Genomic DNA, 27,397 nt, shown 5'->3' with positions numbered 1-27,397 from the left:
AGCCTGGCATGGGGTGAACTCCTGTCACACCCTCCAGTTTCTGCTAACCCAGCAATTTGAAAGCAGGCAAGTATATAAATTACCACTTTAGTGGGCATGGGAACATGGGCATCCCCCAGCTAATGGTGATTTAATCCTTTCAGCTGAGAACTGCTTCAGTGCTCCTGACACAATGATAGCAATAGCTTTCCCTAAACAGATGCTAGTCAATTCCTATCCTCTCCTGCCCATTATGAAAGAAGGAAGACAAGAGTAAGCGTCATACCACTGTAGGACACCATATTGGGAAAGTCAAATCTGGACCAACTACTAATTAGTGAATTATTTACTCAGGAGAGGCTAAACAAAAGGAGAAAGGGTAGGAGACATACCCATTCTTACAACAGCAGAGACATCAGACAATGACTGCAACAAATGACTGTCAACCTCCTAATGAGGATCCTACTTTCCAACGAGGACAAGATGCTGGAGCCAACACTGTGCTGCCTTGTGAAAAAGTAACAATACTCCAGTGTTTTCTTCCCCTTTGAGAGTTAGTATAAGACGTTCCGTTGCAAGCCCTTGTTTGCCAAAGGGAAGAAAGGGTTTCGATTCTTCCTTGCGCTTTTGTTTCAATGGCTCGCAACTGTCACTGCAAATCTTTCCTCTTGTCTTGGATCCAGTGATTAAGAACCTATTGTGTCAGGCAACAAGCCAGCATCCTACTTCTGCCTGGTGCCTTCTGCCAAGGCAGCAACCAGTGCCAGGTTCTCTATGAAATCTTTTGGGCAAACAACATTCCCACATGGCTGAAAAAGCAGAGAAGATGCTAGCTGTCACTCCTGGCTCCAAGGAACCCCTAACTAGCCCAGTTCCCCTTTCTCAAGGAGAAAAGACACAACCCGAAGTCAGACTCTAATGAATCTTTTCCACTAAGAAAAAGTATTTACTGTAACAGAATCTTCCATCCAATTGTTAACAAATTAGGACTCTATAAAACCTGGCAAATAATTACCTTGCAAAGTATGTCAGCCCATGCAAAGCATCTCTCTTCAAAGCGTGGAAAGCAGTACTAGAAGGCTTGTACCACTATTTTATTGAGTAAAGATTGAATACTCAGAGAAATCTGGATTGGATAAAAAGAATAATGCCATTTTTTATAAAAAAAAAATTCATAAAATTCAGTGAAGAGAATCTTTGTTGCTTGTCAACAAAGCAACAGAGATGCAACTCAACACGTGAACATTGCTGGATAAATAGCATCCGAATCAAATAAATTATAAGATACGACAGGTACAATCCAGTCAGCCTAGAAATGCTGGGAAATATTATGAAATACAAAGTGGAAAAAGGTATCCCAAAAAAATTCAAAGAAAAGAAGATCCACGTGGATTTTAGGACATACTGTCATGATAGCAAAAGAAAGAGGATGAAAGCTTTCAGCAAAAAGAAAAAATGAGTAACAATAGAACAAGAAAATATATATCAATAAAGACAGTCAAGAAATAGATGAATATAACAAGAAAAGGACATTGAGTCTTTAAAGGATCACATAAAAATTCACTGGTAAGGTTAGCATAGTCAACATATTCAAGGAAAAGATCTGATAGAGACAAACAATATTAAAAAGATGAAAAGACTGAACTAAAATTTATGGCAAAACAAGATCAGATATATTGAGGAAGCAATTGCAGTAAAAATTGAGATATAGGAAAAACAAACAAATAAACAGCAGTCTACTATAAATATCAGATGCAGCTGAAATTACCCACAGAAATGTTAAAGCTGAAGAAAATACAGCAGTTCTACCTCAACAAGTATGGAATAAGGCTGTAAGGCCCAAGACTGGAAAAGATAATGTATATTTGCACTGAAAAATGGAGAAGCAAGAAAATGCATAAATTACTAAGCTATTACCCACATTCTTCATAAAGCAAATTTTTTTTGCTATAGTCTGACCAAGACATATTAAACCTATGCAGAGAGATAAACTCAGAGAATTTATACTTGAGGGCAAGCAAGTGAAGGTGGTTTAATAATTTTATTTTCCTGGCTCAGGAACAGATAAAAAAGTAAAAGTAACAACAAAACAAAGGAAGAAGGCAATATAGTACTAGAAAAACAGACAAATTTATGAAAGAAAGGGATATTCTTATACTCAAGCCCCTACAAAAAACAGAAAACGTAAATAAATGTTCTTTTCAGCAGTTGTAATATATGGCTTAAAAACTGGACAGTGAGAGAGAGAGTGAGAGAGAAAGGAATACATCTTTTGAAATATGGATTTTGCTGTGGACTGCAAAGAGATAATTAATTAGTTCTACACCACAAGTGGCCGATATCCCTTACACAGTTGGGGATAGGATATGGGAATTTAATGAATTTTAAATGATTATATATTTTTTAAATGGTGATAGGAAAAGGGTTAAGGCATTACATAAGATGGATGGGTCAAGTCAAGATTACCAGAATGTTCTTGAAAGACTGACAAATTAGTATCAGTAGGTATAATTGAGAGCTGGTGGGATGACTCCCATGACTGAAATATAGCAATTAAAGCATAAAATGTGTTCATGGGCAAAAGAATTGGAAGAAGAATTGTACTGAATGCTCCTGCTCAGATATAAAAATAAAAGAATTTTGCAATCCTGATTATTTTTTAAATGAACAAATGAACATTATGCCGCTTTAAGGGAAAGTAAAACAGAGCATTGTCAATATGTACCTTGGCTTCTAACAAAGGAATTATTATTATTATTATATACAGTACAGTACTTGGAATAATGAAAGTAAATCACATGGCAGTAGAAACTAATGGGGAAAAAGAACATCAGGATTGATAAGAATTCCTCAGATTTTAAAATGCATAGTTGCAAAAACTTTTCAATGAGGTAGAAATAGAGGAAAGTAGAAGAGGCTTAAGTAGTTAAACAGCTTACAAAACAGTCGAAAACTCACTAAATTGATCCTCTTTGTAGAACTGTAGAGCTGGGGTTTGGCAAGTGAAAGTTCAGAAGGAGTTAAGGTTAAAGAAGGATGCTGAGACCTAAAACAGCTTTAGATACAGGTAGTCCTTAATCTATGGCCATTCGGTGTTATGATAGCCTCAAAACAGGTACTTCATGGCTCACAAACACTTCTGGATATTGTAAAATATCAACCCACCTTTTGTGTCACATGACCACATTCTAGGTACTTGGCAACCTTCATGATCAGTTGCAATGTTCCACAGTCATGCAATCATAATTTGTGGTTCTTTTTTGCCAGTTTCCTGCATTTTTTTGCTTGTTGCTGATTTATTTATTTAATAAATTTTTGACATCTGGCAAAAATTAGCATATGGAAAAAATGGACCCATTTAACGACCACTGCATTCACTTAATGATTGGATGATTTGCTTAACAAGGGCCAGGAAAAATGTCTGAAAAATGTCTGCACAATGACTTAAAACATATTTTAATCTAATAAACCCTCATTCTGCATCCCCTGTCCTATAATATATACATTTTGAAGACAAAATTTGTGGGGTGAGGTAGGTATTATTATTATTATTATTATTATTATTATTATTATTATTATTATTATTATTAATTAGATTTGTATGCCGCCCTTCTCCGGAGACTCGGAGCGGCTCACAACAACAAAACACAGTACAAATCCAATGATAAAAAACAACAGTTTAAAACCCTTAATATTTAAAAAAAATGCAATATTTACTTGGATTCCATCTAGGCTCTCAATGTCTTTCAATAAGTAAGCAAAATTGTGCCTCCATAAATTGCTATTTAATCTCCATTCTTATTCTGAGCATCTTTCATGGTTTATTCCAAAGTATCTAAGGGAGTAAAGAAGCGTCTGCAAACCATTTTGTGCTGGTACTACCCAATGGCTATACATTTAATAGCTTTACGCAGAAGGTTTAACTCAATTAGGTTTCAAAATTTGCAGTTGCCAGTTCTGAGAACCAGGGAATTTGCATTTTGCAATGAAACATTTCACCAGAGAACTGGAAAACTGCCTGCAATACAAATCTATTTATTCCAAAGAGCCTCACTGTCTCTCTCCTCCTTTCTTTTCTCTTTTTCTTTTTTGTTCCAATGGCTCTGCCATTATTGGTTTTAGGACTGCAGCCATGTGTATATTTTACATTTAAATTGAGACATACGTATCAGAGACATCTTCACTGTACAGTACTTGGCAAAACAAAAATGCTGCTAATCTCCCCATCTTCCCACCCCCCATCCCCTTTTCGCATTCTACCACCACTTGGAGATGCTTGATTCTTCATCTGTGTATCTTGCCAAGTCATGTCAGAATGCCATGGCAACCCAGTTTGAACATGTAACTATGTCGCATCTGAAAAAGCAGGCCAACTGCAAACACTGACAGAACATTTCCAGTGTTCACTTGATTCCAGCTACCAGACGACCCAAAAAAGGAAAAAGAAAAGAAAGAAAAAACAGCAGCTGATGAATCAGGTGGATGGGTTTAAATATCCCATCCTTTTATTTATGAAAAGTAAATATCTATCTAATCAGTATTTTCTAAATTAAGAGAAAATATTTTAGGTCTGCTTAGGCTGTGATTTGGAAGATGAAATGCACATTTTAATTGTTTGGTTTGGAAATGGTGGGGGAGGGGCTTTTATTTTCCCAAGCAAAACTACAACTAACCTTTTGCTTTAAAAAAAAAAAGTGTTATCCTTAAATGGTAGTTTGGGACTTATTCTGCCTGTGAAACACAACTTATAATTGCTGACAATGAGAAGCAATTCAAAACGAAATCTGTAATCTTCTATTTATTCCTCTCCAGGTCTATTAAATAAAGAATTATGATTAACACAACTCCAGGCACCCATTTGAAGTTAAAATAAATAATTACGAAGACAGCCTTCTTACCATTACTTTCTTTTTTTCTGGTAGACTTTCTATACAGGTAGAAAAAGAAAAGAATAATCTGCGCAAAAATCCATGCGGATGTTTGCATGGTGGACGGCTGCCAGTTTAAAATAGGAAAGTACCTGGCTGAAACAAGATATTTAAACTTGAACTAATAAAAGGGAAGGAGGAAAGTCTTCCCATGATGCCACCCATTCTTCCCAATTTGTTATGAGGGAGCCCCAAAATGTTGCTTTGGCTTGACTGACTCTTCTCAGAATATGCAGCCATTTGTGAAATAGAAAGTATACTGTACTCTCTTTGAGTCCTATAGTTTTATGTAGCAGGACAGTAAACATAATCTGATCCTAAGCATTTCTTAAAATTAGGAAGTTATAACCTCAAATGAACAATGCAATGACATCATTTATTCACACTTCTCCTGCTTAAGATATGATTAGCCCTAAAGTGGAGGAACTCTGGGACAGTTATGTATTTATTTAATTTATTTAATTAGACTTCTATGCCGCCCAATACCTTGGTACTCAGGGCAGCTTACGACAAAATAAAATGCAATACAACAATAGTAAGAAGTCAAATAAATACCAAATTATAAAAAACCCATTATATAACCCACCATACAATCCTATCAAATGACACACATATCAATCAACATGTTTCGGCGGTGACAGATGTTAATATTCACAGCGCCAAGATTGCTGGTAAAGCCAGGTCTTCGCAGTTTTCCGGGAGACTTGTAGAGTGGGAGCAGTACAGACATCTGGGGGAATTGGTTCCATAGAGCTGTGGCAACCACAGAGAAGGCCTTCCCCTGCAGTCCCGCCAACCTGCATTGCTTAGTCGACAGGACCCAGAGAAGACCAACCCTATGGGATCTTATTGTTCTCTGGGAATTGTGTGGCCGACAACAGTCCCATAAATAGTCTGGCCCTAAGCCATGTAGGGCTTTATAAGTAATAACCAACACTTTAAATTGTGACCGGAGACTAATCGGTAGCCAGTGCAGCACGCAGAGTGTTGGTATTATATGGATGTACTGAGGTACATCCATGACGGCTCACACGGCTGTGTTCTGGACTAGCTGCAGTCTCCACACTCTCTATGACCTTCCTGCACGTCAGACAGGAAACACATAGCTACAATCACTTGCCTGATTTGAATCTCTTCATATCATATCTCAGGATTCTTCATTCAAATCTCATGTCCCATGTAATGTCTTCTGTCTATTCCAGAAGATCCAAGCTGCCATTAAAAATCAGTAGGTTATGGCTGAATTCATAGACAGACTATCAGTGACAAGGACTTGATCTTCATTGTCTGCTGCAGATGTGGGCAAAATTTTCTCTCCTGGAGTTACATGGACTTTTTTCCCCCTCTGAATGAATAGCAAGAAATTGATGAGGCCAGAGTAGAAAATGATTACTAATACCCATTGTTTGCTGACAGTTCGGTTTCTACATTTTGGATATTCCATTCTATTCTTCAGAGCATGAGGCTATAAGTAAAAGGCATATCTTATAAATAGTCTGAACTTCAATACAGGTAGTCCTCGATTTACAACAATTCATTCAGTGACCATTCAAAGTTACAATGGCATTGAAATATGTGACTTATGAGTGTTTTTTCACAGTTATGTCCTTTCCAGCATCCCCATAGTCAACAGATCAAAATTCAGATGCTTGGTAACTATTTCATGCTCATGATGGTTACAGCGTCCCAAGGTCATGTGCAACCTACCGATAAGCAAAGTCAGTGGGGAAGCCAGAATAACATTTAGCAAGGCAAGGAAGGAATATTTGGTAAAAAAATATGCTATTTCAGCAGCAATATGAAGCAGGCCTAAATTCCACAGTAAAAAATGGTGAACAAGCTCATTATAGTGTACATCCGTTGTCATCTCTGTGAAAGTACTGTGCTCTGGGGTCTGTAACTTTGGGTTTGGTTTGAAATATACAATTGTTCTGTGAATAATAAATAAAATGTTCACAAAATGGAAGCCTTTTCTTATTAGCTCTGAAACTATGAAAAAACAAGAAATATCTGATACCTTAGCAAACTTTTATTTGCACTTTCTGACATTAAAAACATATCTGCTTCCTGCTATGCTAAATTTCATCCAAGTTCTCTTCTGACCAACCAAGCTCATTTTCATAACCTCATAGCCCCTGACATAGTTCCCTCTAAGCTGAGCAGTGAGCAATCGCTCACTTAAAAATCATCATCAACTCAGTTTTTCAAACCTGCCCAGAAGCCGAGAGAGAAAGAGTGAGAGGGAAGGAGATAGAGAGGAAGAGAGGAAGAGAGAGAAACAGATAGAAAAAAGAGAGGAAGGAAAAGAGAAAGAAAAAGAATGGGAGTAAGGAAGAGAGAAAGAAAATCAAAATCTAGTTTGAAACTAGCTCAACTATTTAAGTGGCATTTTGATATTGATAGAGTTGCCCTATTATGAGCTCACTGTCATAGACACACAGTACAGTATTTTATTTTGAAATTCACTGAGGCAAAACAGGGTGGGTTTTTTGTTTGTTTGTTTGTTTATTTATTTATTTATTTAATATTTCTGTGCCGCCCAGTCCTGAAGGGACTGCTGCTCAGACACTATACTTTTCCGCCCACCCCCCCAAAAAATTAGAGGGAACACTGGCCCCTGACCTTATTCAGTCAACGTACTCATTTTAAGATATTTCCCTGCTCAAGATGGGCCCACATCTCAAGTCACAAGCAATTCAACTCAATATTGGTTTTCCTTTATGTTATTTTTCTAAAAATATATGCACAGTAGACTAGCCTGGGCTTAGTAGATCTGATTCTATCACCTCATCTTCAGAGGTTGCCAAAAACACACTGAATCCCACTTCCAGTTTTCTCTAAAGACATTTTTTTGAGCTACAACATTAATCACCAAGCATCCATGGCATTAACCCAACTATGTAGTCTCTGAGGTAATAAAAAGATCATTTTCACTTTGAGCCCTTTCAAGGCTCAACCCAATTGAGAAACAGACAGGCAGCACAATTCAATTTAAACATCTGTGAAGCAAACCTATGTTTCTTTACATTACGCAACATTGAACGGGATTCGAGCTGAATCCCCCAGAATCGTGATGGCGAACCTATGACACCCGTGCCACAGGTGGTACACAGAGCCCTTTCTGCTGGCACACCAGTCGTTGCCCCAGCCCAGCTTCACTGCACAAATATGCACGCCTCCCGCCAACCAGTTGATCTTTGGGTCTCTGCCGTGCATGTGCGGGGGGGTTAGGGGGCATGCGGGGGATGCTCGCATTGCATTTCGAGCCTGGAAAGCCTCCTGTATAAATCTGGAAGCCAACAATGGGCCAGGGAGGGTGTATGCATTGGAGAGTGGGGCACATGCACAGGTGGCATTCGCATTGCATTTGGGGGTTTCACGTGCACATGAGTGCATGCTTTGGGCATTCGGCACCAAAAATGTTTGCCATCACTGCCCTAGAAGCAATGGGATGAATACAGGTAGTATTTGACGTACCACCAGACTTGAGGCCAGAATTATACTCCTATGTTGTTTCTGTACATTGAGACGGATTTGAAATTACAACCCGTTTTTCTTACAATGGTCATTAAGTGAATGTTAGGATCAATAAATGAACACCATGGTCATTACGCAAATCAATTTTTTACCCAATGGGTATTTGTTGCTGAAAACCATAAATAAACACTGGAAACTGAACCTGGCATGTTAAAAATTTGGAAAATGCCTAGCTTGACTCTGCCAGCATGTCTCCCCCACCCAAGAAAAAGAGAAACGAAACATCTCCCCCTCATCTGGGCAGATCCTGCAAAATGGCACTCTGCAGAAGCACCAAGAAGGAAATAGTGGCCTGGGCCTTAATTTCACCCTTAGTACCATGCACTATTCCCATGATGCAACACTCCCCAGGACAAGGGTGGGCAATTATAGCTAGTCTAGGAATTCTGGGAGTTGAAGTTCATAGGCAATAAAACCTGCCAGCCCTGGCCCAGAAATTGTCACATGTCTTTTTACTTCCAAGCAATGTCCTCTCTCTTTCAAACAGATCCCTGAGGCCAACCTGAAGCTAATCTGGGTCACACTAGGCCTTCGTTCTTAAAGCGATTTTGGAGAAAGTTCTTTTGCAGCCTCCAAAACATGTAAGAAAGCACATCCTGTTCTTATGCAACTCTGAAGATCACACGAGAACCGGGCATGCTTTCCAAAATGGTTGTTGGGTGTTGGTAAACACTAGTGTGTCACCCAAAACAGTGTGGCATGTCATCTTTGAAACACATGTCATGGGTTCCCCATTGTTGGTAAATCCCCTTCACTGTAAACATGGCTGACTGGTACGGGCAGAAACAGCCATTCTGCCACATTGAAGGAGGACTATTTAAATTTGCTTATGCAATCATGGATAGCAACTACCATAGACTTCATATATGTAGCATGGGTGAGGCATACAAGATTACCATCTCCCCCCTCACAGACCTGATTAGTTGAATGTGCTAGCTATGTAGAAAATTTTGCCTTCTACCGTAAGTAACCTTAGCATCACTCACCCATGAGTAATATTTGCCCCACAATGTTTTCTGTCACGTCTGGTCATGTGGTTATAACACATCTCTTCTTCTTCTTTTTTCCCGACCTCAAGATTGTAGAATTGTTGGTTGCAATAATGCACAGGCTGCAGTTTTATAATTGTGAAATAAAATGGATAAACATTGATGGGGGGGGAGGTTTCCTTATACTAATGAGGTGCTTAAATTAAATGATCAGTATGACAACATCACTAACTTAAAGCTAGCCCTGAAGACAAAGTAAACTTTCAAACCACCAACATTTAGAGATGCCCACTTATTGTTCTTCATGAACAAGTACTGTAACGTGGCAGTAAAATCAGAAAGAGTGATTTTAGTGTAATTATTTGAACTAAAGTTGAAACACACACATTCTACCGTGAACAGACAACAGACCTGTCCAGAAAGCAGTGCACAAACTCTGACAGCTGCCTGAATTTAACTGATAAGACTACTGGGCATTCTTGGGCATCAGGCAGACAAATAAGAACAAGATTTGTGCAAAGCTTAGAATTAAAACTCAATGAGCATTGTGACTGTGTCTGCAAAATTAAATCCTGTAAAGCAATGCTATTGATTTGCAAATTATCTTTTCTGCTGGGGAGGAAAAAAAACATGGTTGGTTGACTTGGAAGTCTTTTCATGGGATAAGTGCTGTAATTGTTTTCAGAAGACAAACAGACTGGGGATGGCCTTATCAATCCAGCCTGCTATCCGGGGATTATGGAAGATATTTGTGTGTGTGTGTATCTATGTCGCCCAACTCCCTAGGGCAGTGATGGCGAACCTTTTTACCCCTCGGGTGCCGAAAGCCTGTGTGAGTGGGCTATCGCACAAGCGCGAGTGCCCACACCCATAATTCAATCCCTGGGGACAGTTAAAATGGCCACCCTCACACACCCCTCCCCAGGCCCTCTGGAGGCCTGAAACAGCTCATTTCCCAACCTCTGGTGGGCCTGGTAGGCCTGTCTTTCACCTTCCTCAGGCTCCAGAGGCTTCTCTGGAGCCTGGAGAGGGCAAAAATGCCCTCCCCTACTCCCTGTAGACTTTCCAGAAGCCAAAATTCCCTCTCAGAGCCTCCCGGTGAACCAAAAATCAGCTGGCCGGCTCGCACATGCACATTGGAGCTGAACAGGGTAACAGCTCACGTGCCAGCAGATATAGCTCCGCGTTCCACCTGTGGCACCCATGCCATAGGTTTGCCATCACTGCTCTAGGGACTCAGGGCAGCTGAGATAGATATAGAGATACATATAACCTATCTGTGTCCTTGGTGCTCTCTGAGCTTGGTTGTTTTTTTGCAGACGCTTCATTACCCAAACTAGGTAACTTCATCAGTGTTAGTAAATAGTTGGGTTTCCTCTCACTTTATAGTGGTATATATCCAGACAATATAACTATCATCTGGAAGAGACTTACAAAAATGTTAGCTTGTTAGTCCCTCAACATAGTAAAAGTATGAGAGTGAAGGTTTATTCTTAAGCTTGTAGGCTGGTTTCCAAACATTTCATTATTAGGCTAGGTAACATCTTCAGAAGAGTTTAGGGGATGTCAGTGTTTAAAGGTATGTTTTGGCTTGATTTAAGCCAGTGCTTCTCAAATAGAGGGGCATGGCCCCCTGGGTGGAGCATGGAATGATGCCCGGGGGGCATGTGACCTTGGAGAACATGTGTGGTCCTTCTTGAACGATACCCCTAGACCGGGAGTGTTTTCCCAGTTGAATGTTGCTCCAAGCCTGGAAGAGAAGGTGGCCAGGTGGGGTGGGACGGCTGTGTGGATTTTTGTTGTTCTCAGTGAGTGCCGCGGTAGCCATGAACGGTGTGGCAAACTTGCTGCTGAACAAGGAGGAGCATCCTCTATATAGGATGCTAAAATTCCATTGGGGCCCATATCAGAGAGTTGGGTGTGTGTGCAAAATGTTTACTTCTTCCTAATCGGGGCGCAACAGAAAATAATTGAGAAGTACTGATTTAAGCCAAAAATATTGCTAATCCAGCATTCTGTTATTTAAAGTGGTCAACCAGATATCTTTGAAAAGCAGGTGATGAGTAAAATAGGACACCACTGCTTGTATCCTTCAGCATTCACAAGCTGATTGTTTTGATACAAGATATAAGAGCCAGTTTGATCTAATAGTTAAGGCACTGGGCTAAAAAGAGGGCCACCATGAGTTCTACTCCAGCCCAACTCACCTCACTGGGTTGGGGGGAAATAGGAGGAAAAAGCTGTGTTGAATATGCTCGTCACCTTGAGTTATTTGTAAAAATAATGAAGGTGGGATATAAATATAGTAAATAAATATACACTCACACTATTTTTAATAGGACAAGGAAATTAACCTATAGACATCCATTCTCTCTACCGCATGCACACATGTGCATTGAATACACAGACCATTTAATCTGGACATCCTGTTTAAAAAATTCCTTTGGCTTTGCTCATTTTAATAAAACTATTACAAAGTAAACAATAAAATGACTGCATTTAACTCCATGGATCTTTAGAGACGGGGACCTAACAAAGATTGAATCACAACACCACTGAAGGATATCAAGAGCAAATCACATCAGTGACTATCAAACAAGCATAGCAGAATAACTATCTTTCCCCAAAAGACAGAACAAGTATATTTGAATTAATGCCTTTATTATTATTAATTGCCTAAGCTGTATCTTATTGAACAAAGCTCTGAATAGTATCTATGTTATTGATTATAAAATTATAGGTGTTGTACATATGACTCCACTATATATTTCAAAATCACCAAAGTAATTTCAATCCTTGTAAAATATTTCAAACAATTAATCTGCTTAGTAAAACTCAATAAGCAGATTTATTGGGCAAAGTCAATTCTTACCCTTTGACTTTTTGAAGGAATTCAGCGTTCACCTTGGCAGGCAGAAAATTCATCAGTTAAAAGGAGCTTTTCTTATTATCTGGGAATTATGATGTATAGGTTGAAAAACAAATAAGCTGACATTAGCAAATTGAACATTGCAGGAAAATACTGTTTCTTTCCCCTTCCATTTGATGTGCATGCTTAAGTGTGCTTTTTTTGAAGGGCTACATCATTAACCTAACACACTCACTTCTGGTCAAAGCATCTAATGAATTTTTACTGACCTCAACAGAGTTCCAATGGTTAATGTTTTATATTATGTAGTTATATTTTTTTGTCCTTGTGGGTGTGTGCTTGTATGTTTGTATGATCATGTGGAAGAATTGGATAGAGTGAATGGGAAGTGACTGAAGGAATGAGAGAGACCCTGGTGGAAGAAATGGAGCCCCTTCTGCCAAGTGTGCAAATAGAAGCAGAGGGGGAGCTCGGTTATGACCACCAGCCTGGTATGGGTGTGAGGTTTTTGCCTGCAGGGGAAGGGGGGCGTGGTGGAGGTGGGGACCTCTGGGGAGTTGGAAAGCGGGGGTATCGTGGTTATAACTGGGAGAGGTAGATATGGCGGGAGCTGTGGAAATGTCATCTCCCGGGGAACTAGGACTTGCTGTTTCAAAGCAATTACTTGTTCCAGCCCCTTTGGTTCTGGTTCACTGGGCTCATCTCATATACCTGGTGACTTGGGATGTCAGGGCTGGGCTCAAGCTGCTGCTGTTTAATGCCAGGTGTATTGTTAACAAGGCTCCCCTCATTTGAGACTTAATCTTGGAGGAGAGAGCTGACCAGGCATATATAACTGAGACCTGGCTGGGCCAGGAGGGGGATGTCCCCTTCTCAGAGATGTCCCCAGACAGGTTTCAAGTACTGCATCAACCACGACCCCACGGAAGGGTTGAAAGAATGGCAATTATTGCCCGCCAGAGTCTTCTTCCTCACAGGATCCATGCCCCGGAGATTGTTGGATGTGAGTCTTTTCTCTTGAAGGGTTCTGTTGGGCTTATTACTGAGATAACTGCCTTCCAGCTGTGTTACAATGGCCCTGCCTGTGCTGCTAGAGGCAGTATCCGGATTGGTGGTAGAGCTCCCCGGGCTCATGGTACTGGGGGACTTTAATTTGCCATCACCTGACGGAGCCGATTAAGTGATTCTGCCCCAGACATCGAATGGACCCTGAAGAGTTCCAGAAGGAGCTTGGGGGATACCTGATTCCCTTGCCACAAGCATGCGCGGAAGCAAAAAAAAACCTCACTGGAACACAGGCGCACCTGCGTCTCTGTGCACAATTTTGCTATATGCACAGGCGGAGGAACATAATTCTGCTCGAATTCCCGGTACCTTCAGAGCTGTGGAGGCGAGCCCAATTAGGCGTTCCGGCTAGCAGCCCACCTCTGATGATGTACCTTTCAATGTACGCTTGAGACAGCATGATGGAACACAATTAATGTTGTTAATGTTGCTATGGAAGTTTCTGGGCAAGATCTGTTTAATCTGTACATGTTTTAATCTTGTATTTTATAACTTAAAATTTAAGGCATGCTCTATGTCATATAGCATGCCTTATTTTAATAGTGATGCTTCTGACACAAAAAAACAACCCTGGCTTTTATTCCTTGCTTTCCCCTTCAAATTAGTTCCAAGAGTACTGTATACTAGTAGCAATTACCACATTAACAGTTGAAAAGTCAATTTCTGCTCTGGTGATAGACCTTTAGCGCGACATGCGTTAACCACTTAATTTTTAAAAAACCCAAGCTACTGTCCACTTTAAGTGAAAATTCTATCCATCCACTCAGTCCTCCTTAATCCAGAACTGAAGATGATATCTATAAACAAACAAAACACAAAGAAATATCCAGGTAACATATAATACAGCTGCCAGTGAATAATGGTTAGCTCAGATGGGCAAAGGTTAATACTATATTGATGTCAAACTCCAAAAACCAAGGAAGACATGCAGAGATTCTCCTAAGCAATTTTATTTATTGTTCCTTGTCCATAAACAAAACCTTGCCAAACTAAAGCAAACTACTTACTGTATATCACTAAACGTGTGTTCCGAGAACTCCTAGGACGGAGCTGTTCTGACTCTTTTCCACCCACTCAAAATATCTTCCACTCCTATTGAATTCACTCCCTCTCTCCTGGGAAGACAGACTACATTCCACCACAATTGGATGTTTTTAAGGACTCTGAAGTGTTTTGCTTTGTTTTTATTAACTCTTTTTAAAGATGATGACTGTGTGTAACTGCTGGTTGTAGGTGCAGATGGTATCAGCATATAGTTTTTAGATGGATGGACTAGAAGACTCTGGTTGGGTTGATTATTAGTATCATTTTGTGGCTCAGGTGTCAGAACGAGTTATGGATAAGGAGATCTGGAGGATCAGAGCAGGAAACTTTTTCAATGTCCACATGAAGCCATTAGATACAGTGGCCCCCAAACTTGGCAACTTTGGGGACCACTGCATTAGAGGGTCATCTATCAGCATGGAGTCAGGTATCATCACTACACAGGTATCATCACTACACATCACCACTATCATCACTACACAGATGATATTTAGCTTTGTATCAAAATCCCTGGCTATGATGTTGTCCAGTCCAGGAGGCTGTTGGAATCTGAATCTGATTAGGATGTGGAACAGGCTTAAATTGAATCCCAGCAAATCCAAGTGGGTGTGTCTAGTTCACGGAGTATCTGATTCTGCCAATTTTCCATCCTTAATTCTGAATGGGGCTGCATTTCTTCAGACATAGCTGCTATGCAATTTGTAGGTTTTCCTGGACTCACAGCTGAAAGAGCAGATGAGCAGCTGTGACCAGGAAAGCTGTTGTGTAGTTTCATCTTGTGTACTTAACCGTGCTGTTTCCTCAAGATCATGTCCTGGTTACTTCACATGTGGACTATAACAATGACCTCTGCAAGAGGCCTCACTGGTAGAACACTCAGAAGCTACTGCTGGTCCAGAACACATTTATGAAAGTACCATTTTATGGGACCTAGCAGGCATGTTGCTTTCTGTGTCATGGCATCTACCCCCTGCAATAGGTTCCTTGAATAGCATCCTTGGCCCCAACCATGTTTGCCTTAAAATGAGTAAGTATTATCCTCTATTTAAGTCAGGACTAGTGAAATTAAGATGTATGAATAGTAGTAATTTTTTTAAAAAGTAGAAAGCTGCATAAGTTTTTTACTACTGCCAAATTTAGGTTCCCATATGTGTGGGAGGTGCTGCTCATATGTAGTGTAATTTCTTGGTAGATTATGGAACTAATAAATACAAATGAAAACCTATTCCGCAGAACTGGTGGTGGTGGGGGCTATTAAAGCTACAAGATCTAGTGGGATTAAGCCAGAGAAATGAGTTGTAAGAAACCACGCAAGTCTATACTTCACATTTTCAAATATTCATAATTACAAGACATAATTAGGAAAGGAATAGTAGAATTTTGGCAGTTTTCAAGAAAAACTGGATTACTGGGTTGACAATGTTTCTTTCTTACTTACTATACTGTGTTTAGAAACTAGCACAGTGTCTGACACTGGATTAAATCCTGCATTGATAATCCTTAAATATTTATGAAGTTTTTCATAGATAATCTAATCCAGGATCAACATATAACTTCATCTATTTGGGATTACTCCAGGTTCATAACAGAAGGCTAAATCAGGGCATTTCTTCACACTATATAGCTTTAATTTAATCATTTGGCAATTTCATATCAAAGTCCAAGCAGACTGACATTGTTTTATCATAGAATATGATGACCCTGTTGTAATATTTTCTATTAGTTTACCGCAAGTCTTTGGGTTGTAATTGCAGCAGACAGAATGAAACCACTCAAGCAGTTTTATTGTTAAGATTGTTGATCTTAAATTCAGGAAATAAAAATTAAAATACCCATTCAGCCTAGAAGCTCATTGGATAGTTAGTTGTGAATATGAATATGTACTACAGTGTCTATCTTTCAGAGTTTGGGAAACTTCACACTAGCCTCTTCATTTTTTAAAAACACCATTATTTTATGGGATAGCCTATATTATTTCAAGTCAAGCCTGGCATATATGAGATCTGGAAAGTGCTGCTCATGTGTATTAACCAGCATACATCTCCAAAAAATTCAAATCTTTCTATGCACAAGACTAGTTACATCTTCCCAGTTTTCCACTGAACCTTGTCCCACACCAGATGAGGCCAAAAACCACAGATAAAAATGTTGGCATGATAATTGTTGCTGGTGATTACAGACATGCTTAACGGTGTTAAACCTTTGGGACGCCCACTGCTGGATGGCTTATGATAGCCACAATGTGGCTTAAATTAACCTGGCTTATTTTTACATAACTTATGAAAGAAATTACCAGTATCACTTGCAACAGCAATATCCAAGGAACATAATAACTTAAGGAACACAAAACATATTTCACACATTGGAAAGACATCTGGAACAAGTTTATTTTCTTTCTTCCTCTAAAGATCAGCATATACCACACATACTCCTAGACAAGCATCTGCCAAAAAACCCCGGCCAGATGGACAAGAAAGATAAAAAAGAAACGGGACTTTATTTGCAAATATTAAGAGAAAGGCGAAAAGGCATCTCCTAACACAAGAGCCAATTGCCAGAAACATTGGTTGAGAAAGCAATCAACAATAGAAGTAGAAGTCATTTTCTTTGGTCATTCTCTGATGCCTAAAGAGAAATGGCAGGTACTTACATGAAAATGATAGCAACCAAGCAACAAGATCAGAGGAGGTGAGCTAAAACTAAGTGGTGGTGGGAGGAATAAGAGCTTAGTCAATACAGTAGCTTAAGGCTCAAGGCAGTGGTGAAATCCAAAATTTTTACTATTGGTTCTGTGGCCGTAGCTTGGTAGGTGTGGTATGGTGTGGCTTGGTAGGCATGGCAGGGGAAGGATAGTGCAAATTCCCCATTCCCCGGCCCTATTTAGACCACTGCTCACAGTCACTCATGCCCTCATCACCTCGAGGCTCGACTACTGTAACGCTCTCTACATGGGGCTACCTTTGAAAAGTGTTCGGAAACTTCAGATCATGCAGAATGCAGCTGCGAGAGCAATCATGGGCTTCCCCAGGTATGCCCATGTTAAACCAACCCTCCGCAGTCTGCATTGGTTGCCGATCAGTTTCCGGTCACAATTCAAAGTGTTGGTTATGACCTATAAAGCCCTTCATGGCATCGGACCAGAATACATCCGGGTCCACCTTCTGCCGCACGAATCCCAGCGATCGGTTAAGTCCCACAGAGTTGGCCTTCTCTGGGTCCCATTGACTAAACAATGTCGTCTGGCGGGACCCAGGGGAAGAGCCTTCTCTGTGGTGGTCCCGACCCTCTGGAACCAGCTCCCCCCCGGATATCAGAATTGCCCCCACCCTCCTTGCCTTTCGTAAGCTCCTTAAAACCCACCTCTGTCGTCAGGCTTGGGGGAACTGAACTACTCTTTTCCCCCTAGGCCTATACAATTTATGCATGGTATGTTTGTGTGTATGTTTGGTTTTAAATAAGGGTTTTTAATTATTTTAAACATTAGATTTGTTATGTGCTGTTTACTACTGTTGTTAGCCGCATACAAATCTAATAAATAAAAATAAATAAATAAATGAATAAATTCCCACCCGACTCTGAGGCCAGCCAGAGGTGGTATTTGCTGGTTTTATGAACTACTCAAACTTCTGCTACCGGTTCGTCAGAACCTGCTGGATTGCATCCCTGACTCAAGGCCTTAATCAATATTAAGAAAAGAAGGGGGATAAAACCCTTACACCTAAATCTTTCATCCTATTTCTATAGCAATAGAACATAATTGCTCCTTGCCCTCCCACCCCTGAAAGAAATCAAGGAACATCACTTTCCTGGAAAACAACATCCGCCTGGATCAAAACAAGGGAACAATGAAGGGAAAAATAAATATGAAAAGTGGGGGAGAGGAACAGGATAAAGGCCACTAGGAAAATATGTCATAAAGAATTAAGATTGTTGGGGTTTGGTTTTTTTTACAAAATTGGATCTAAAAGACATGTTGGCCTTATTTCTTATCGCAGACTTGCAAATGCTAGGCTTTCATTTTATACACCGTAGAAGATCGCTGCTAATAAATAGTAGCCCGCAATCAGGAACCTGATGACACTTTTTCCACTAATACATTAACAGGCAATGTGTTTCGTCAGCTGCAGCTCTATCAGTCGCACCAAGTGGCCTGACTGATGTAGGATTAAATTGGGGTCAGGCAGAGGAAGAAAAGAGGGGTATGACCGGGTTGGTTATGCAGATGCAAGTTCCATATGAGGCCGATTACAAGTGCCTCATCAATTAGCGATTGCAATGGGTTAAAAGACCCATTACAAAACTTGATTACAGGCCTCAAGGAAGCTGATTGGGTGTGGGGGAGGGACAAAACCAGAAACTGCATTAGCATTAGCCATCAAGAGAAGGCAGACTTCATGTACAGTATATCACTTTGGCTCACTCAGAAGTCTTTGAATAAACACAAGGCAACGCATTGCAATGGCTACGTGATGAGGTACCACATGCAACCTGCAACTGCATATTAGTCATCCTTTCTCTTCTTCCCTTAATTCATCTCAATTTAAATCCCACATCAGTTCAATCACTACATGATGAAACAAGCTATAGTTCAGTTATGCTGTTTAATATTTACTCATTAGAAAAGATGCTACCAGAATCCTTCCATTGTATAAAATTCAATTTATATAATATAATTTAAATGTTATATCTTTACCAAGTATTTTGTTTGTTTGTTCATAAAGCTGGTGTCTATACATTAATCCTTAGCGGGAGAGCAAGACCGAAGGCGAAACTATCCTATCAGCGAACCGCTTGGCGCTTCGGATTATCTTCGCCCATAATTGCAGACAACTGTCCTATTCTGTTTTCTACTACGAAGACTGCAAAAGAAGAATGAAAGGAGCTTATTTTGATGGTTTTGCCATCAGTGGCATCAGCAGGGGATTCAGGGGAATTCAAAAAACTAAAGCCGGCCACTATGACCGCACCCCTAAAGCCCCGCCCCCTTTTTCTATGCTTCGTGTATTTGACACACATAAAAAGGGGAAAGAGTTTCAATCGTAGTTGTGGCGGCCATCTTTTTTTTAAAACCCTGGGTGTAAATTCTCCCAGCAATATCTGAAAGCACAATGATCAAAGCTATGCTGCATCCACATTAAGGAATAAAACAGCTATTTTGGGAGAGAGGTAAATGTAAAATAAGTGTGCTGAAACCGGCCAAGGTTTCCTTCTCCCAGCCCAACAATGCAAATATATATAAATATATATAATCAACCACCACCAAAAAATAAGGTTCCTCTTTTTAAAACGCCTATAAAGTCAGGACGTATTCAGCCAGCGTGGGGGAGGGGGGAAGAGACACATGATGCTTCCACGCAGAGATTTTCTCTTCTCATTTACAGTATATGAACAATTAATTGCCTCCACTAAAGGTCACCTTTATCACTGTTTAAAACTATTTGTCTGGATCCTGTCAGCTTTTAATTATCTCACCCATGTCATGATTGCAAATTTGCTACTGAACTCTGCTCAACAGCAAAGGCCCTTGCAGGATAATTAACTTCTGTATCATTAACCTGCAAAAATCAATGCTGTTCACCTTTACTCAGCACGCCCAGCAAGATGCGCAGCAGTAGCCCAAGACTAATGCTTCGATGCAGGGAAAAGCAAGGCATCCCTCCTGTGCCTGTTCCCCAATCCTACATTTTAAGCAGCTTGTTTTCAACGCCTTCCAGAGAAAACCAGGGGGAGGGGGGAACATTTCCTCTCCCACTGAAATCCCGGACCATGCGAACTCTTACACATATTCTCCGGTTGAAAAACACACCCTCCCCAAAAAACGGCTTGCATTTCAGTTTTATGGCAGGAATCCCATGCTTGAGTACTGACGGGGCCCACCCAGATTCTGGCCTGTAAGTGACTCCTTCTGGATTTCTACAGAGATAACACACCCAGCAGTTAGCTAACACCGTAATCATGAAGTCAGGAGGAATTTCGTTTGGAATGTATGTGAAGTGAAAGCTAATTAAGGAATACTTTGCCACTTTGGATTCAAGAATAAGCAGAACCTCTGAATAAGCACTCACTTGCTATGATAACCTCTGCTAGAGCCAGTACAGATAAGGCCTTGACTTACGTTGCCATCATGAGATTGATATATCGTGACATTTTCCCCCTTCGCAGAGCTGGAGTGGGCCACCAGTTTGACACCCCTGACTTACAAACATTAGCAACTGGCTTGTGCTTATGACGGTTGCAATGTCCCTGGGCTCACATGGTCACCTTTTGCAAACTTCTGAGGAGCAAAGTCAATGGGGAAACCAGATTCTCTTCACAGGGTTAAGTGCTTCAGCAAGGCAGTCCCCCCACCCACACACCATCCTAAAAAAAATGGAAAAGCGTCTGTCAATCAAGAGTCCTTTGCCCTCCTAAGCTGAATGCCATGGAAACGGCTTTTTCCCTCCCCTCCAAAGTGAGATTAAGGGTGTTCCCTTCTCCAGGCCTCAAGGGGCAATTTGCAGAACTCTCATTCGGAACACAGCTTCCACCCTACAAAAGCAGCAGAGAAAGAAGAAGCTGCTGAAAGAACACACAGAGTGCGCTTCACAGAACAGTTAACATGACATAGGAGGATGAAAAAGTTAGGAGTCATAACAATCTCCAACATTAATAACTAATAATTCAGTTTATTGCTATTATCTACACTGCACATCTCTTTTAAAAGACACAATAGAATCCAAGCCAACCCAAAGCTCAAAGGAGCAAGGAAAAAAATGCACCCAAGAGCTGAGAACTGGATTGAGCGACTGAGGAATGTCACCAGGAAGGCGGATCCTCAGAAAATTCAGCCCAGTCCATAGAGTTATGAGGCTAGAACAACCTATCCTGGATTCTGTCTTCGATGTGAGGGGAAGTCTGTGGAGAGGGGCGGCATACAAATCTAAATAATAAATAAAATAAAATAAAATAAAATAAAATAAAATAAAATAAAATAAAATAAAATAAAATAAAATAAAATAAAATAAAATAAAATAAAATAAAATAAAATAAAATAAAATAAATAAATAAATAAATAAATAAGTCGGAAGATTGCTTGGCCGCTCAGAGTCATCTTGAACTGGCAGATGGGTTGAATTTAAATTTAATAAAGAAAAAAAAATTCAAAACAATATCAGTTCACCAATTGCTGAAAACATCTGTAGAGCAGATATCACACAATTGAACCCCAAATGTCTCTGGTGGTGAGACATTTGTTAAGTGATTTTTGCCCGATTTTATGACCTCCCTTGCCACAGTTGTTAAACAAACCACCGCTGTTCTCAAATTAGTAACACAGTCGTTAAGGGAATCTGGCTTGCCCACTGACTTTGCTTGTCAGAAGGTTGCAAAAAGTAACCACGTGACCCCGGGACACCGTAACCATCATAAATATGAGTCAATTGCCAAGCATCCAAATGTTTATCACATGGGGATGGCACAATGGTCATAAGGGTGAAAGTGGTCATAAGTCACTTTTTTCAGTGTTGTTGTAACTTTGAGCGGTCACTAAATCAACTGTTGTAAGTTGAACACTACCTGTATTTCTAAACCCTATACAACTGGGCTCTTTTTTATTGTTTAAATTCTATTTCACATGTCCTCTTTTCTTTCTAATTTCTGACAGTCTCAGAATGGGTGAACAGTACAATCAGGCGTTAGGGAAAGCAAGTAGAATGCTTGGCTGCATAGCTAGAGGTATATATAACAAGCATGAAGAGGGAGATTGTGATCTCGCTGTATAGAGCGCTGTGAGACCACATTTGAAATATAGTAGTCCCTCGTTTTTCACGGGTATGCATTCCAAGACCACTCGTGAAAAACGAATTTCCATGAAGTAGAGGAAAGATATTTGTTATGTATTTAACGATTATTTGGACTTTTAAAATCCACCCTTTGCATTAAACAGTCATTCTATAATGTTTCTCAGCTGGAACTACATGTGATATCCTACCAGTTTCTTTAAAAGAGTACAGTAGTACTGTAGAAAAATTTTATGAATTTTTAATGGATTTAAAATTTTCAGTGGATTTAATGGATTTAAGGCCCCTTTGAAAACCCGTGAAATAGCGAATCCGCAAAAGATGAACCGCTAAGTAGCGAGGGATTACTGTACTATGTTCAGTTCTGGAGAACTCATCTACAAAAAGATATTGATAAAATTGAACGGGTCCAAAGATGGGCTACAAGAATGGTGGAAGGTCTTAAGCATAAAACTTATCAGGAAAGACTTAATGAACTCAATCTGTATAGTCTGGAGGACAGAAGGAAAAGGGGGGACATGATCGAAACATTTAAATATATTAAAGGGTTAAATAAGGTCCAGGAGGGAAGTGTTTTTAATAGGAACACAAGAACAAGGGGACACAATCTGAGGTTGGTTGGGGGAAAGATCAGAAGCAACGTTAGAAAATATTATTTTACTGAAAGAGTAGTAGATGCTTGGAACAAACTTCCAGCAGACGTGGTTGGTAAATCCACAGTAACTGAATTTAAACATGCCTGGGATAAACATATATCCATCCTAAGATAAAATACAGGAAATAGTATAAGGACAGACTAGATGGACCATGAGGTCTTTTTCTGCTGTTAATCTTCTATGTTTCTCTGTTTCTCTTCTTTTGGGCTGAAAGACTCCATGTGATTTCTGCTGGATACATACAGGTAGAAGGAGTTGCAAAAGCTATTAATATTGTTCTGATGAGTCAGCTCTTGCAAGATTCGCTACAGCTATTATCGCCTTCCACACAGTTCTCTAGATCAAGATCCAAAGGCTCAGGATACCTTGATCTTATGATTATAATATGCTAATGATGTGGTTAAAAAGAATGTACGCCCGGGCGTGTATATGTGTGAGAGAAAGTGACGAGACAGTCTGTGTCAAGGATGTAGTAATAATTGCTGTGTCAAGGGTACTTTACTTGATTGGGCAAGAAAATGTCATATCCTTGAGATAACTTGAACACTTTACATAAACACAGAGATATAGTTATCAAAATATATACCGAAACGGATTATACACATCAGAAGGAAAGGCTCCAGCACTAGTTCCATCCGGGAACTCTATTCTGATTTCCAATTGCTGTTTGACAGTGCAATGATTATAAAAATGACTTTGCACTCTTTTGCTGTTGATTTCTACCCTCTTGTCACCAACCAAAATCTTGCACCTGGTTTGATGAAGCTGGAACATCTGTAAGATCTTTTTGCTGCTTTTAGAAGGAAAGGAAGGATCTATTGTGTGCTTATAATTTAACACTTCCCGAGGAGCCACTTTCATCAATGGTTGAGGTCAAATACGTCAAGAAAATCATGGACAAACAAAACAGAAAACACTCTTCCCAAGCCTCCTTCCAAAACAACTTATTTACCAATTCCATTATGGAAAAAAATGAAGAATTTTGCAGATGAATTAAAAGTCTTTCTACAAAGCAAGAAATAGGTATGTTTGTATTATCACCAAAATGCTTCCCTGTGCAGCAAGTGTGACCATTTCCCCAAAAAATACATGAATTATTTTATGCCATGCATATGCCATGTAATAACACCATAACATTAAACATTGTCCAACATTTAATTGTTTTTGCACTGTCTGCTTTTACTGTTGCAAAAAGCTATAAGACGTCTTGCATCAATATTCTCTAAGAGAGATAATTTCACCCGTTGGTGGGAGAAGAAACTGCAGATGTTACTAATTTTCAATGGGGCAGGATAGGCCAATATTTGGATGCTGGGGGGTACATCTGGAACTTGGGAGAGCACAACTGCCATGGAAGACTAACCTACCACTCAAAGAGAATAAAGTGTTCTCTGTCCAGGAGAACCACATGACTTCCAGGATGCCTTCTAACATCTGCTTGGCACCTCTGGGGCACCCAAAATATTAGCTGAAAGATGCTAGTGACAGCTGCTTTGTTTTGCAACTTGGCAACTTCCCCATTTATCTTTTTAAAAGAAATAATTTCTCGGGGAGAAATCTCAGTGCAGCCAAATACAAAGGAAAATCAATGTGAGTTCCAGTTCTTAATCCGAATTCAAATCAGGTCCCCAAACTGTGTGTGGCAGTTTATTTTGCACAACCTGTACAAGGAAATAAAATGATAACCAGAGAGGCAGTCTGGTTGGGGGTTTCATTTTAAAATTGCTATCCCCACTACATGGACAAATCACAGGTGTCAAACCCAATCGCCATATCGTGACATATCAGGATGTTTTTCCTCTTGCGGAGCCAGGGTGGGTGTGGGCTACGCAGCCCATATTTGGCCTACAGGCCGCATGTTTCACACCCATGATGTAAGTGATATAGCTTGAAAGAAGGGCCAAACCAGGCATGACTCAATCCAAGGTTAGAGCCTGTCCTCAAATTCTACACCTAGTTCACTAGCAAGTCATTAGCTTATTGAAGATGATATGGTTTAACATGAGCTTACAATTATGGGGGGGGGGGGATTTTATATCTTCCTCACAGAAACGTCTAGTGCTTTTCTGTTACCTCTGAACCTACCTCAGGAAGAAGATAAGAAATTAGTCCTGTCAAGAAATAAATTGTTCATTTAAAAAAAAACCCACAAGACTGTTTTAAATGAAGAATGAAGACTAGCAAAGTCAAAGTCCACTCCCAAAGCCATTTTATAGAAAATCAGCAGAACTATCTACTCTAATCATGCTCTAAGATTTTGTGATGTACTGAACAATTATTCTCTTCACAGGACAATTCACACTCAAGAGAGCCTCGAGGCATAGCTATTGACCACCCTCATTGTGTTAAATGACTGTAAATCCTATCAAATGGCATTATTAACTCTACTTATGTCAATTTCTGCAGAAACACTAGACTAAATAGTGGCCTTCTCATAAATGGAACATAATTTTCTTGACATGCCTTCCCGAGAACACTAGCTTACAGTTCACTCCCAGAATTATCACCAGCATCACAGTGTAGAGTCAGCATGAAAGTAAAACTCAAGTCATGGGTGTATCTGGAGTTACAATATTAGTACGTTCATTTTTGGGGTTTGAAAAATTGCCTTTGACCAATGCAGACATTTAGAATAATATACCCACCTGCAAAAAAAGGTTCCTTGAACCCAGCTCAAGTATACAACAACACAATATTAGTGGCATTAACCCCCTTGCTCTCTTGCACTTCTCCCATCCTCTTTTTATTATCATATTGATTTGTTCTTGTGTTCTTTTTCATTCGTTACTTTATTATCTTGCTCTACGGAGAGGGTCGGCATACAAATCTAATAAATAAATAAATAAATTTAATTTCTTTTTATTGTTGCAAACTGTGAGATGAGACGCGAATACATTTAATAAATAAAGAGAAAGAATTAGCAAGCCTGTTTACCCCAACACAAATAAAGCAAACACACACACACACAGGACAGGTTCCATGGCATAGTGTCAAATCAAACACTAGGTAATTATGTTCACAATTATGACAAAAACTTGCTAAGTGATGAAGTCATAAAGTGAGATATCATGGGATTATCTTACTTAAGTGATTTCAATACCCGCAATCCCAGTTGCTATCAAGAATTGTGAATCATTAAAGGAGTACCCATGTGTAGGGACAAGGATTCCTATTTCTGGAAAGTCACCCCTTGCCCTCTGGAACTGAATAACCTTCACAATGGAGAATTTTCAATTAATATCAATCTTTCATTTCCAAAGACCAAATGATGCATGCAACTTGACATTAGCAGATTAGCAGCTTTATCAATCAAGACCCAATATATAACACCCACTATTTAGGATGGAATATGCCACCACTAAGCACACAGAAAATTGAAAGTTTCATTACTACTGTACAGTGTTCATCTTCTGGCTCTGTTCCATTCTATGACCAGAACCACACACCACTTTAAACCACTCTAGCTTTTATTGTAGTTGGTAAACCACTATTTATGGCATTCATGGGACACCAGCAATAGTTGGTCCTTATAAAAACAATCGTCAGCCCTTACATGTAGTCTTCAGAGTAGCTGTTGCTGAAAATTGACAGGATGGTCTCCTGCCCTTTAGAAGCTCAAAACAACTATGTAAGTTGAAAAATAGAATGGGTAAGCCTTAAAAGCAAACAAACAAAGCATCTTTTGGGGGGGGGATCTGATTGTTTAAAATCAGATTTTAAACTTTTCTTTAAATGTTTTGCAAAAATGTATTACAGTACATAGTTCAAAAATAAAATCATCAGCATAACTTCTAAATACAGTACAGTATATGTTATTTTCCTTGCCAGTGGAAAAATGAAAGATAAAGGTCTGATAATTAACCTACCTCTGAAAGTACAAAAACTAAAATGTTATTGGGGGAAAATGCAAAACCACGCAAAAATATACCCCTTCCCCAAAAATCCTAAAAACGGGTAAATTCAAACAAAGCCTAAACATATCAACACACATTTCAGCTATTCAAATTTTAATCATTAATCATAGTCCATACAGAGTCATGCTGATCAAAGTCATACTGATCACTTTTTCTGTTCCATTGATAAATAACTTCCAACAATGCTAAATCAATCTTTTGGCAGTGCTCCAAGCACAATAAATTTAAACTTCTTCATATAAATTAATAAACTCTGGATTTTCAATATGTAATCCAACATTGCATGAACACTTTTAATTGATGGTTCTATATGCTGCAAATTGTTTGAGTAAATCAGTTAATACATTTCATGGTTAGTACATCAGGTGAACAAAGTCTATGACTTTGTTCCTAGCTCCTTGTGAATCCAACCATGGACTAATCAACTGAGAAGCCATGACAAGTAAAGTAGTGCAAGTATTTGCCAAATCCTACAACAACTAAAATATCCTCCCAGAGAGGCATGTCTTCTCAAGCCTTCTCTGGGTAGAGTAGATAAATTAATTAAAGATAGTAGCCTATCTTTAATTAGTTGGCTAATTAAGTATTTCAACTACACTACCTCTCCCATAGAAATGTTACAAATTATAGTTATGCTC

At 39.5% G+C, this 27,397-nt stretch overlaps 1 protein-coding gene across 4 annotated transcripts in view; it reads right to left on the bottom strand.

Moving 5' to 3' along the window:
- FMNL2 (formin like 2) overlaps window positions 1–27,397 on the bottom strand; it is a 192,123-nt gene that overhangs the window by 152,409 nt on the left and 12,317 nt on the right. The gene's annotated exons all lie outside the window — the stretch shown is intronic.

This window comes from Erythrolamprus reginae, chromosome 1, assembly GCF_031021105.1.
Source record: "Erythrolamprus reginae isolate rEryReg1 chromosome 1, rEryReg1.hap1, whole genome shotgun sequence".
Lineage (NCBI taxonomy): Eukaryota > Metazoa > Chordata > Lepidosauria > Squamata > Dipsadidae > Erythrolamprus > Erythrolamprus reginae.
The sequence above is the reverse complement of the archived record's forward strand: the minus strand, read 5'-3'. Positions and strand labels throughout refer to the sequence as shown.